This window comes from Penaeus japonicus, unplaced genomic scaffold (genome assembly GCF_977035675.1).
Source record: "Penaeus japonicus unplaced genomic scaffold, GWHDUDI00000001_assembly GWHDUDI00000037, whole genome shotgun sequence".
Taxonomy (NCBI): domain Eukaryota; kingdom Metazoa; phylum Arthropoda; class Malacostraca; order Decapoda; family Penaeidae; genus Penaeus; species Penaeus japonicus.
In genome coordinates this window covers 175,313-185,312 of record NW_028234439.1, presented here as the reverse complement: position 1 = coordinate 185,312, position 10,000 = coordinate 175,313, and positions in this window count along the sequence as shown.

Genomic DNA, 10,000 nt, shown 5'->3' with positions numbered 1-10,000 from the left:
TTTCACCTTAACTCATCTACCAATGTCACCTCAAATTGGGAGGAAGCAAAGGTAGTTTATGGGCAACTTTGGGTTTCAAGGGAGAACGTAAGGAAGTGGTCCCATGTTCTTGTAGCATGAATTCAAGGAACTTTATTAGGGTTGTTATCATTATTATGTGGATTATTATTATCATCACTATGAAATAAATAAGTAAAATAGTATATATATATATATAACATATATATATTATATATATATATATTATTTTATATATATAGTTTATGGTTGATGTCATAGTGATATATATCAGTGAGATATATATAGATAGTATATATATATTTACATATATATACAACATACATGTATTACATGACAATCACACACACACACACAACACAACACACTCATACATACATATATGATGATATATATATATATATTATATATATATATATAGTATGAGATATAGCTGATAGAGGATATATATATAGTATACATTACATATATATTTTGATAAATATTGTGTTATATTGTGAGTGTTTATATTTATATATATATATATATTGAGATTACATATATACAGTATACTATTGTCATAATTATATATGATACGATAGATATATATATATATATATATATATAGTATATGATGTATGTTCTATATTTATATTCTATGAATATATATGATACATATATATATTGATATATATATTCATATATATATTATTTAATATATATATGAATATATATTACATAGTTATATATATATATATATATATATATATATATATAATGTATGGTATATTGATATCTATTGCATATATATATATATAGATATATATATATATATATATATATATATACTATATTATATTATTGTAAACATATACATAGTTATATATATAAAGTATATAGATATATATATTATATATATATATATATAGTATTATATATATATATGATGGTATGGTGAATGTACTCGGAAGATACATTATATATAATATATATACATATGTATACATATATATTAAATATATATATATAGATATATTATATATATATAAATATATTAATATTGTTTTATATATATATATGTATGTACTATTTATGTATGATATATATAAATATATATATATATGATATAATATTATGTATATATATATGGATATATATATATATTCTGATATATATATATATATATATATATACATATAATATATATATAATATATATATACATATATACATATATATATATATATATATATATATATATATATATAAATATAGTAATATATATATATATATAAATTATATATATATACACACTACTATGTCTGTATACATACATACATATATACATTACATATATATATATATATATATATATTATATATATATATATCATATATTATATGGTAGTCTATATTATACATATATATATCATATATATATATTATATATTATATATATATACATATATATGTACATATATTATATATATATATAAATATATATATATATATATATAATATATATATATATATATATATATATGTATGTATATATATATAACATATATAAATATAATATATATATATTATATATATATATTATATATATAATATATATATAATTAAAATTTAATTTAACATATAGATAGATAGATAGATAGATATAGATAGATAGATAGATAGATATAGATAGATAGATAGATAGATAGATAGATAGATATAGATAGATAGATAGATAGATATAGATAGATAGATAGAAAGATATATATATATATATCTATATATATATATAGATATATATACTGTATATATATATACATATATACATTTATAAATACATACACACTTGTAAACATTTCTCACTCGTAGTGCCTAAGCGATGTCCTCCTCATCAAAGGCATGTAGCAACACAATCCCCATATGGAGAGTCACTTTTATTTGTACTCTCCATTACTTTGAAGTAATAGAGTAAACAGTAAACGGGATGACGAGAGAGAGAAAAAAAGGTACAGGGGACAGATATAGAGTGAGCGAGTGAGAGAGTGACTGTGAGCGAGCGAGTGAGTGAGTGGGTGATATAGATAGATAGATAAGTAAATAGATAGATAGATATATATATATATATATATATATATATATATATATAGAGAGAGAGAGAGAGAGAGAGAGAGAGAGAGAGAGAGAGAAGGTGGGGAGGGGAGTGGAAGAGAGAGGGAGTGTACTGGGGGGGGAGTGGAGAAAGGAAGAGAGGTTTGGAGAGAGCGTGATGAGAGAGAAGAAGAGAGAGAATGTAGAGGAAGTGATGAAGGGACCTGTGGTGAGTGGTGGGCGGGAGAGAGAAAAGGGAGAGTGGAGGTGAGGTAGGAGAGAAAGGTGAAAAGGATGGAGGGGTGGTGGAAGATAGGGGGATGGTGGTTGTGTGGAGGCGAGAGAGAGAGGAGGTGTAGTCGTCGTGTCTAGTGAGAAGATGGAGAGAAATGAAGAGAGAGAGAGGAGAGAGATGAGAGTGAGAGAGAGAGAGGGAGAGTCTTTGAGGATGGAGGAACTGGAAGAGGCCGAGAGAGAGAGGAGAGAGAGGTAAGGAGAGAGGAGACAGAGAGAGACAGAGGGAAAGAGAGAGAGAGAGAGAGGAGAGAGAGAGAGGAGAGAGTGGGAAGGGAGAGAGGGAGGAGAGGAGAAGAAGAGGATGAGAGAGGAGAGAGGAGAGAAGAGAGAGAGAAGAGTAGATGAGAGGTGAGGAGACGAGAAGGAGAGGATGGCGAGGGAGAGAGAGAGATGACGAGGATGAGTGGAGAGAGAGAGAGAGAGAGAAAGGGAGAAAGAGAGAGAGAGAAAATAAGTAAGAGAGAGGCAGAGACAGAAAGAAAATAAGAGAGAGGCAGAGACAGAAAGAAAATAAGAGAGAGGCAGAGACAGAAAGAAAATAAGAGAGAGGCAGAGACAGAAAAAAAAACAAAAAACATACAGACAGACCGAAAAAGAAATAAAACAAAGATAACCTAAAAGACATCAACCGGAAGACAGACCTGATATCTCAGCAGACCAGAAATATCATTAGGGATCCGTTATTGAACCCCCCCAGGGAGGGTTTCCCCAGTAGGACTCTAACGGATACCTCGTTTAGGAAAAGCGGCACTGCATAAGCGGAAAAACGCCCATTACGGTGGGCTGTAATAGACGCCGAAGGAACTCTAAGTATGCAGCAGATTACAACGGAATATTTGAAATGTCATGTTTAGTGTCATGTTCAGTGTCATGTTTAGTGTCAATGTTTAGTGGTCATGGTTTAGTGTAAAGGGGGAGTGTTATAGGGTTGTATAGATATGGTGTTTATGCGGTGTAGAAAGCTGATCTTATAAGGATATTAGTCATATTTTTTTTTGGATAGTTGGAATGAGTTTATAAGAAGGGATCGGGTGTTGGGGGGTGGGGAGTAGGTATATGGGGTAAGTGGGGGGGGGGGGAGATCGGGTCTCCAAAGGATATTATGATGCTAGGAAATAGTGGCAGAGGGAAAGGTGTTGGTGTAGGTTTAATGCGTGCGTTTTGTATATTTGCCTACTCTATGTGGAAATATGACTGATTACAGCAGCCATGATTTTTTCCGTATTCTTTTATTACAATTTGCGTTAACACAACACACAAACACAAACCCACAACCACACACACTCACATAATACACACACAACACACACACAAACCACTCATTTATATATATATATATTATATATATATTATATATATATATATATATATAATATAAATATATTTATATTTCTCTATATCTATATATATATTAGTTATATATATGTATATTATTATCTATATTATATATATATCTTTTATATTTGTGAATATATATATATATATAAATATGTTATATATATGTTATATTATATATATATAATATATATATATATATATAATATATATATATCTATATATATATATTTATATGTTGTTGTGTTGTGTGGTGTGTTGTGTGAGTTATATATATATAAATATATATATATCTATATATATATCTATATATATATATATAAATATAATTATACATATGTATATATGAATATATCTATATATAAATATATATATTATATCTATATATTATACATATAAATACAAATATGAATAAATATAATAATATTTATATATATATATATATATATATATATATATATATATATATATATATATATTAAACTATACATATATGAATATATCTATATATATATATTATTATATATATAAATATAATTATATATATATGTATGAATTATATAGTATCTTTACTATATATTATCCGTTAAAAATGCGTATAATGATGATTATAATAAGATCTCATTAAAATACGCATATATACATCAACGTCACAGTAATGATACTGATGCAAGTCTTACCGTCTTGCTTCCACCTTCGTTACCATCAGAAAATCTGTACTCACTGCCTTCCTGTGTGTACTCAGGCATACCAATTTTACCTCTGCAATCTTTGTTTGAAATGGTTTGGGTTCGAAGCTATTTCAGATCAACTTTTTTTTTTTTTTTTATACCTACTGGCCCATGGTCATAGATTGCACCATATTGCAGGTGCTGCTTGGTACTGGAGAATCGGAACTTGCACATGGGTTTGAATAGTGTTGTATATACCATATTTGTCAACTTTTTCTCTTTCTTTCCTCGTGAGGCGCGATGCATGGGATCGATTCATCGCATTTCTCAAATATTTTTTTTTCCGTTGCTCTTTTGTACGATATAAAAACAGACGGGTAACGCAAATATGAAGTAGCTTCTCAGATCTACATTTATCTGCATGATAAAAATGATGATTGAAGCTTTATAGCATCATGACTATCAACTAAAACTGGAATAAATGATAACGACTAGGCTTGAAAAAATGATGATTATCTTAAAAGAAGACGAAAAATATAATAGCATAAAACAATATACCAACAAATAAAGCCGACCAATAATTCAAAAAGCTTTTGATATTGTGAATATGGCAATTAAAATCAATCAACAGCAAATAGAGACAATCTAAATTATAGCAATAGCACTTAAGAAACAGCGGAAAGCGAAATCGAAAAACAGAACAAAAATTTCAGAATTGTAAAAAGTGTGTTTTCAGACATAAAAATACATCTTGTCTGATTATTTATGAATTCGTCAGACTTCATCGTGAAGGAAAAATATCCTAAATGCTATATACATCAGTTTTTAAATAGTAGAATTACATCGCTTTTCAATGTTATTGTCGTTCTTGAATTGCATCAGCATAAAAGCCTTCAACATATTAATTAAATATGTAAATATATTACATACATATATATATAACAATATCTATATTATATATATATATATATATATATATATATATATATATATATATATCTATATATATATATTATAATACATATATAACTATATATATATATATATATAAATATATCAATATATATATATATACATATATTATATATATATATATATATATGTATATATATATATGTATATATATTTTATATATATATAATTAATATATATATGTATATATGTATATATATATAAATTATATATCTCCATATATATCTATATATATATATAACAATATTATATATATATAAATATTATAATGTATATTAAATATATATATATTTATATATATCTGTATGTATATATATTACCTCTTTATTTAATATGTAAATATATATTAAAATTACATAAACATATTATATATATATACATATGTATATATATATTATATTTGTATATAAATTTATATATCTATATACATCTTATCTATATATATATATATATATATATATTATATATAAATGTATATATAAATATATATATTTTATATATATGTAAGTATGTAATATACATATTTATTTAATTATGTATATATATATATAATATATATATATTACTTAATTATATATATATATGTATATATATATATTTATATATAGGTATGTATATATATATATATATATATTATATATATCTAATTAATTTAAATTAATACTTATATATAAATATAATATATATACATTTATATTTATATTTATGTCTATATGGTATATATACTATATAATATATATACATAAAGATATATATATAATATATATATATATATATATATATATGTATATGTATATTATATATATATACATTTATTATTAACATATACATACATACATACTACTTTATATATATATATATATACATAATTATATACTATATATATATATATATATATATATATATATATATATATATCTATATACATACATAACATAACTAAATATATATATTTAATACATACATATATATATATATATAATATATAAATATATATATCTATATATATATTTTATAATATATATCTATACATAATACACACACACACGCGCGCGCGCGCGCGCACCACCACACACACACACACACAATATATATATATATATATATATATATATATATATATCTAGATATATTTACATATGAATAAATTAAATAAATAACTATCTCTATATATTTACATATAATTAAAAATAAATAAATAAAATATATTATAGATAAATATATCTATATTATATATATATATATTATATGTGTGTGTGTGTGGTGTGTGTGTGTGTGTGTGTGTGTTTGTATGCAGTACTACTTACATAACAGATGTATATATAAATCATTTATATATATATATATATATAGATATATATATATATATAAATATTATATAACAATTTCACCTGCCTGACAGTGAATTGAACTCGGGCCCTAACCATTACGCCACAACGAGCCACTGAAAGGATTGTCTAATCAGGTACCTTACAACCACCATGACAGTTACCCATATACTCTTAGCAGAGCTTTCACTGCTCTACTAAGAGTATATAGGTAACTTCCATGATGGTTGTAAGGCACGTGGTTAGACATTCCTTATAGTGGTTAGGAGCCGGGATTCTCACTAAGAGGGCTCGAGTTCAATTTACTGTCAGGGAGGTAAAATTTGTATTTCTATATTAAAATGCGTTTCTGCATTCTACTATCTTTCATATACATATATATATATATATATATATATATATATATATATATATATATATATACATGTACAGACATAAATATACATACATACATACGCTCACTGAATTGGTAGTTCATTTGGTCTATGTCAAGATCTTCTTCGAGAGCTGAGTATCTGTTTCGAATGTTAAGACTAAATTTCGTCGCCCTATTCTTAGTGTTAATCAGTTTAGCGAGAGGCGTCTGTATGAGCTTATTTCGTTCCCTTCTTAGCTGTATTTTAACACGACTTCTGACCAGTCTATGGTCGCTACCGACATTTACTTTATTAATAATGGTTATTATGTCTGTACAGTGTCGCCCTCGTTGGAGATTATGAAGTCCATTTCGTTTTTAATGCCGGATGGCGATATCCATATCCATTTCCTCCCGGGTCTCTTTTCGAAGAATATAGTCATAATTTTAAGGGATTGAGCTTCAGCGAATTCAATTAGCGTTTGCCCTCTCTCATTTCTGGTGCGTAATCCATGTTTCCCAACCGAGGTTTCCCCATCTTCCCCTATTCCTATCTTGGCATTAAACCCCCCCCATAATCACGGTAAAGTGGTTTTTTGCTCTATTGGTAGATACTTACACATTTCGAAGCTCTCTATCTCCTCATCACTATGACTGCCGGTAGCAGCGTATACTTAGATATTTTTTAGCTTATATCTGTCCTTTAGTTTGTTTTATAAAAACCACTCTTTCACTACCACTGTAAAATTTCCCTAACATTCTTTCGAGGCACTTGTGAAACTAAGACCTACTTCTGGATTTTGTTTGCTAACGAGTTTGCCCGCTCCAATATAAGAAGTGTCCATCATTTTAGGTTCATTTTGTAATTTCTGTCTTCCCTAGATCTCCTAACTCAGAAAGTCCTACATTATCCCATTTATAGTGAATGTTCCTCAAGGCAAGTGTCAAAGATTCAGATTATGTTCTTGGGGTCTTTACATTGTATGTGCATAAATTCTCATTCTTTAGGCAGGCCTGGGGTTTGCCCTGATATTTTTAGCGCCCTCGGCTCCAGAGCGATCCTGATCGCCGCAGTGACCAGGGGCTCTTTCACTTCCTGAAAATGAGGGCCATTGTCTTGATACATGGGTATTTATATATATTAATATATATCTATTTATATATATATATTTATATATATATGATTTACATATATGTATAAATATATTATGTACATATTGTATTATATATATATATATATATATATATATTATAACTATATATAAGTACATTATGTATATATATATAGCTATATATATATATATATATATATAAATATATATATATCTATATGTGTGTGAGTGGTGTATATTTTTATATATATATTATATATCTTATATATTATAAATATATATATATTATCTAATCTATATATAATATTTATATATATAAATAAATATATATATATATATATATATATACATGCGTATGTGTTCATGTATATAATATGTGAATGTGTACGCACACACACAACACTTCTGTAATTGCATCTACTGTCCCCCCCCCCCCCCCCCCCCCCCCCCCCCCCCCCCCCCCCCACCCCCCCCATTTATTTTTCTTTCGCATCTATTCTTTTCTTCGTGTTGATATGGTGGAAAAGTGAAATAATAATTTATTTTCTTGTTGTTGTTTTTTTCAACAATTCAACATTTTATCGAAATTCACTGTTTAATTATTAGCTTAACCTCGTTCTTAGTAATACTTATCGAGACTTTTAGATTACATCAGTTTTTGTAGAGAGGGAACCATACATCTGCGTAAAAGAGACACAAAAATTGAACAATGATAATAAAAAGAAAGAAAAAATAACGAAGATACATATGAATATATGTAGACTGTCAAATGATTAAAACAATATAATATATTATGAAAATAGATATGACAAAAAGGATGACATAGTTACCCATTATAAACATATTCTTGTTTTGTGAAATTGCATTGCATCGTGACAGTGACTATCACCGTCGCTAAGACAAAACCTCAGAGCCCACACACACTAAGGATGCTGTGCCGTTTGTATTGCTTCATTCATCCAGGACATCAAGGTAGCTCTCCAAATAACAAATTAACAGTTTTTCATACTGAAGGGCAAACAGCTGCTCATTTCAGGTTCAACGCGTTGTAAACAAGTTAACAAAAGGATGGAAACAATATTATTATCACTGTTATTATTACTACTGTTATTATTACTTCACCCTTATTCCATTACTATCATATATTAACGTTGTTGATATAATTCATGTCATTCAATGAATATCATTACCACCAGAAATTCCAATACCAGTATGTCATCAAAAAAAAAAAAAAAAAAAAAAAAAAAAAAAAAAAATGGAGGTAACCTACACCGCTTCCTGACAATAGAGGAAAGAACCAGTAATAAACAATGACCGAGAAGGAAGAATAGGAACAACTGGGACGCCTTGAGGTCTTTTCACTTTATTGCAAATGAGGCCATAACTTTACACGCTTTGTACAATGCTATTATGAAACTGTGAACGTGTATAGGGTGTTTGGATAGCTAGTGGATTAACGTTAAGTTATGTATGTACCTAAACATATACGGATACACACATACTGTATATTTATACAAATATATATATATATATGATATATTATATATATATATATATCTATATATGTATAATATATATATATGAATATATATATTTTATATATATATATAATTTATTTACATATATTTTAATATATATATATATATAATTATATATATATTATATATATACATATATATATATGTTCTATTTTATTTATATATATATATATATATATATATATATTTCGATTCTGTGTGTGTGAGTGTGTGTGTGTGTGTGTATGTGTATGCTTGATGTGTGTGTGGGTACGATTGCGTGTGTGTGTGTTTATATTATAGATATAATATATATTTATATATATATAT